General features: G+C 46.8%; 1 protein-coding gene across 6 annotated transcripts in view; it reads left to right on the forward strand.

The window, feature by feature from the left end:
• diaph2 (diaphanous-related formin 2) overlaps nt 1–5,000 on the forward strand; it is a 642,359-nt gene that overhangs the window by 167,317 nt on the left and 470,042 nt on the right. The window lies entirely within an intron of this gene.

The raw sequence follows: 5,000 nt of genomic DNA on the forward strand, positions 1-5,000 counted from the left end.
CTCTCTCTCTGTCTATCTCTGTCTCTCTCTCTGTCTCCCCCCTCTCTCTTCTCTTGTGTCCTGCCTTTCTCTCTCTCACATTGTATCTTTCTTTCATTTTACTCTTGTGCTCTCGTGCTCTCCCCCCCCTTCTCTCTCTCCCCTTCTCTCTCTCTCTCTCTCTCTCTCTCTCTCTCTCTCTCTCTCTCTCTCTCTCTCTACCTTTCTCGATTTTTCTCTGTCTTTCTCTCTCTTGCTCTCTCCATCTCTCACACTCTCAGCCAGATGCGTAATGACACTCGTGTACCCTCTTTACATCTGTGGCTTCACCTTCACCCTTCGCACTGGCCCCGTAGTTTGCCGCCCTCCTGGTTTTTCCCCTGCGTTTGCCCGTCGAAACAAGCCACTGACCATTCGTTCGCCCGTGTTCCATCTCAGACCGGCGAAGAAAACTCAATTACCAGAAGCAAGTGGATATCGCTGTCTACATGATTAGTGTGGTCTGCCGTAATGTTGAAATCATCCCCCAGGATTGGGCCGACTGGGATCGTTAGCCACATATTATGGTCTGCCTCTGGTTTTCCAAAGGTAAAGGTCAGTGAATAGTGAAACCAGAACCTTTTGCCTTGCTGCAGTGAGCTTTGGCCCCTGGGAATTGCTTGGGAGAAAAAATACCAAGTGCAATCCTCTCCTGCTCCTCCTCCTCCTCCACAATTTATTATTAGGAATGTATAGGAGCGTTAAATGACAAACTTGCCCTTTGCTAAAGTTAGTCCGGGATTTCAGTATCAAGCTTGTCAGATGCGGGAAAAGGGATGTAGCAACACGCATAGCTATTATTTACTTGAACAAATGTCAGGTTTTCATAGTTTGTCGTAATAGTAATACATCTGAAAGCCTTAATAGAATGCCACATTCGTACATGATTTAGGAGTGATGTCGAAGGGAATTTATTAAGCAAAGGTTTTCCGAATTAAAATGGATGCCATGAGTACGTAAGTACATTCCAGAATGTTGTACAAGAATGGATTTATAGAATGTAGAGATGTAGCTCTACAGTGCACTCAATCATATACACGTATCTAATGGGTTACAGTCTAAAGTGCAGAACTCCAAAGATAAAGGCTGCAGTGTAATGTCCTAGCCAGGAAGATACTACCCTGCTATCTCCAATCCTGAGGAAAAAGCAAATAAGGACGAGGGCTCCCATAGCTCCAGATTCTATCACCGCGTCTGTCATCGCCGAGAGAGAGAGAGAGAGAGAGAGAGAGAGAGAGAGAGAGAGAGAGAGAGAGAGAGAGAGAGAGAGAGAGAGAGAGAGAGAGAGAGAGAGAGAGAGAGAGAGAGAGAGAGAGAGAGAGAGAGAGAGAGAGAGAGAGACGGGGCCAGCAAGGGGCACCTCAGCACCTGCCAACAGAAATCACACGGCGGAGAGCGTGGAGAGAAAGTTAAGTGCACTGCTCTCAGGCCACGCCGAGATCAAGAGGATGGAAAGAGAGCAGGATGAGAGGAGAGGAGAGGAGAGAGTAGGAGTGTGAGGAGGAGAAGGAGGAGCGTGAATTGTGGGGCCAAGAGGACCCAGGTCTCGCTGCAGAGAGAGAGAGAGAGGGGGGTGGGGATGGGTGGAGGTGGGGGGGTCAGATTGCCCAGTGGAGGCCACTCATGGAGAGAATAGAAGGGAACAGTTGCTTGCTGTGCACCTCTGTGGGGGCCCGTTCAGCTCCAACTCAAAGAGTGGCTTTGAACTCGCAAAAAAGAGATTTTTGGGCACTTTCGGAGTCGGGTTACCCTCTGGAGTCTGTTCAGTCAGATGTGCTCAAAGCAATCTGTGTGGGGTTTGAGGAACAAGGGGGTAGAAATGTGCCTCTCTTATTTTTCTTTCTTTTCCGCACGGTTTTCGAGGAAGAGAAAAAGCAATCCTGCTGCATTCGGTTTTTGTGAGCGCTTCATGTTATTCTGCGAGGGGGCGAAAAGAAAGACAACATTGTTTAATATCTACATCACAAAGTAAAGAGATTATCTTTGTTTCTTTCAGTGCTGGGCACCCTCTGAGCTTGAATGGCAGCCTCGCATCTGTTGCTTATTCAGTGGCATTGTGTCTGTTGTGCACAGATTCAAAGCGGCATTGTTCACTCCACCTGTCTCATACCATCCATCTATATTTCAGTGCTGTCAGTCACTCACTCTTACGATTTCTTTCTTTCTTTATTTCTTTATTTTTGCTCTGCTCTTTCTGGAGATACCTGCCTTGTTTACCTCGGTGAAGGATCCTGACGCCGTGTGCATAAAATTCTCCAAAGTTATGCGGACAGAGATTTCTACTTTATCCACATACCCGTCTCTCCCCTCCGCATGACAAAAACAACGCTCCGCAAGCCTCAGCGTCAGCGCGCGTGCTCCTTGACAGCTCGCTAGCGGGACACGGGGCTTATTTTAACCCTCGCAATGGCTACATGAAGCAAGCCGAAGCTTTTCCACGGCTCAGGTGCTGCTGCTGCTGCCGCCGCCATGTGTGTGGAGACATGCAGCCAGCCAGGCAGCCACCACCCTCGGATGAAAGTGACTCGAGCGCTCCCGTCCCGATGTATTCCTCCACCACCACCACAACACCTCTTATTATTACGAGACGCCTAGGCTGAAACATATTAAAAACAACTACATCACAGTTTAGAACATTTGCTCCTCTCTCCTGAGCCTTGTGTGTGTGTGTGTGTGTGTGTGTGTGTGTGTGTGTGTGTGTGTGTGTGTGTGTGTGTGTGTGTGTGTGTGTGTGGTTGTGTGTGTGTGTCTGTGTGTGTGTCTGTGTGTGTGTGTGTGTGTGTGTGTGTGTGTGTGTGTGTGTGTGTCTGTGTGTGTGTGTCTGTGTGTGTGTGTGTGTGTGTGTCTGTGTCTGTGTCTATGTGTGTGTGTGTGTATGTGTGACTGTGTGTGTGTACACGGTACGTGAGTGAAGGTGTGTATTTTTTTTCCCCACTGCATGTTTTTTTGTGGCGCATGTTTGTGCTTCAGTATTTTTTTCCTCTGCCTAGGCTCCCTTCTCTGTCTCCATCAATATGCTGCTACGTCTTGACTCTGAGACTTTTTGACAGCCTCCTCCTCACAGTTCTGCCTTGCTGTTTCCTCAACTACTTTTGGCAGGTTGTTTTTTTTTTTTTTTTGGTTCCTCGGCTAAGCTAAAGAAATAAAAATAAAATCCTGTTGTATACAAGAGAATCCATTAGCCATATTACCTTACACTTCGGGGTGTTGGCCAAAGGGTTTGTTGGCGGAAGCAGCCGATATGGTAATGGCTTGTCAATCTTTAGTGCGCTCCTTATTGTTAGCGATTTCCCGTCGCAAGATGAGAAAGTGTTGAGCGAACTTGGATGAATTGGCAGCGCTGGAGGATTGATTATTTTTTTTTCTCGTCGGGCTCAAGAAGTTATAAGTAAACTAATGTAGGTTGGCAAACGGGGTGAGACAGATAGACTGGCTCTGCAACCTCCATACAAACATCTCCTCCCCCCCAAGCTTCCCCACTCAGTCACACGTCTACGCCCCAAACCCCCCTGCTCGCTTTCTCTCCTGCCTGCGTTTGACGACAGCCTGGCTCTCCAAGTTGATGTCTGAAGTGAACTGCACTCATATTGAGGAGGCGGTCTTTTCACGACGTGGTCTTTAGACACGCTTCTCAGATGACTGCCATTTCTGAAAGTTTCAGGAGAAATAATAAATAAATAATAAATAAAAAAGCGAAACGAGTTGGTGCAGTACCTGTCTGACATTGCCAGCTGGTCTAGTGTTTTGGGTAAGCAAGTAGGTCTGTGCTTACCTTTCCTTTCAAGAGTTTTCTCCTACTAAATCCCCATTTAGCATTTGTTTTGCCAGTCTTGAGTGTGACGTGTTGGAGCCAATGGGTACCCGGCTGTACAGAACCCTTCTGGACCCACTGACCTGCCACTGTCTCAGTTGATTGAAATTTGTTTTTTAATGGGTTTTCTTTTGTTGTTTGTTTTGTTTTTATTTGTGTTCATGCGTGTGACTGAGAGTGAGAAGGAGAGTGAGATATCACACGGTTGTAGCTTCTGAGTCCCAACACGCTGCCTCAGCATGAATTATCAAACCATGACTTTCTTTCTCTATTCCGTTTTTTTTTGCTCTCCCTGTTGTCAGAGTGGTGCACTGATGATTACATTTCCAAAATCTTTTATCTTGTCTAGAACGGATGAAATCCCAGTGATCCTGCCATTTTTTTTTGTTTTTCATTTTTATTTCATGGACAATGAATCACACTATAATTGCTCTTTTGTGTCTTTGATTTGGCAAGGAGCAAATTTGTTGTTGTGGTCCTTTGGTGCCAGTTACCACAGCATCAGTAGCTAGTCTGTCCAAGTTGTATTAGTTATTTAATATTTATTTGTCTTTTTATCGTTCCACCTCCTCATCATTTGCTGCTGCCTGCTTTGTTAAACTAAAGACTGCCTGCAAGGCTGCAATCTAAGGCCTGTATCGAATATGTCTCCCTATCTCCAAAAGCAGCATTGAGAAACTCCAACTCCCATTTGTCATTATAACACAGCACTCCACAGCATATTGTGAACACGGCACACTGCACACAACGAAATTGCATTTATGCCTCACCCGTGCAAGAGGGAAGCCCTCAATGGTGCCTCTATCTTCACGTTGACCTCTAGATGCAGTTAGTGGCAGGCGGGTGGGCGGGCATATATCAGCCCCGCTGGCTGCACACTGCTCTGTACACGGCAATTATGCAATTATCAGCTCAAGAGTGACATGTCTGCCTTCATGTCTCCAATTGCCACAATGTGAGCACGCACGCACGCACGCACGCACGCACGCACGCACGCACGCACGCACGCACGCACGCACGCACGCACGCACGCACGCACGCACACACACACACACACACACACACACACACACACACATTCTTATTTTCTATCCACTTTTTCCCCCCTCCACATGTTCTTTATGGTTTAGAAGGGGAAAACGTGTCGCATTTTTTTTTTACACTTCAATAA

The sequence above is a fragment of the Engraulis encrasicolus genome, chromosome 23 (genome assembly GCF_034702125.1).
Source record: "Engraulis encrasicolus isolate BLACKSEA-1 chromosome 23, IST_EnEncr_1.0, whole genome shotgun sequence".
Taxonomy (NCBI): domain Eukaryota; kingdom Metazoa; phylum Chordata; class Actinopteri; order Clupeiformes; family Engraulidae; genus Engraulis; species Engraulis encrasicolus.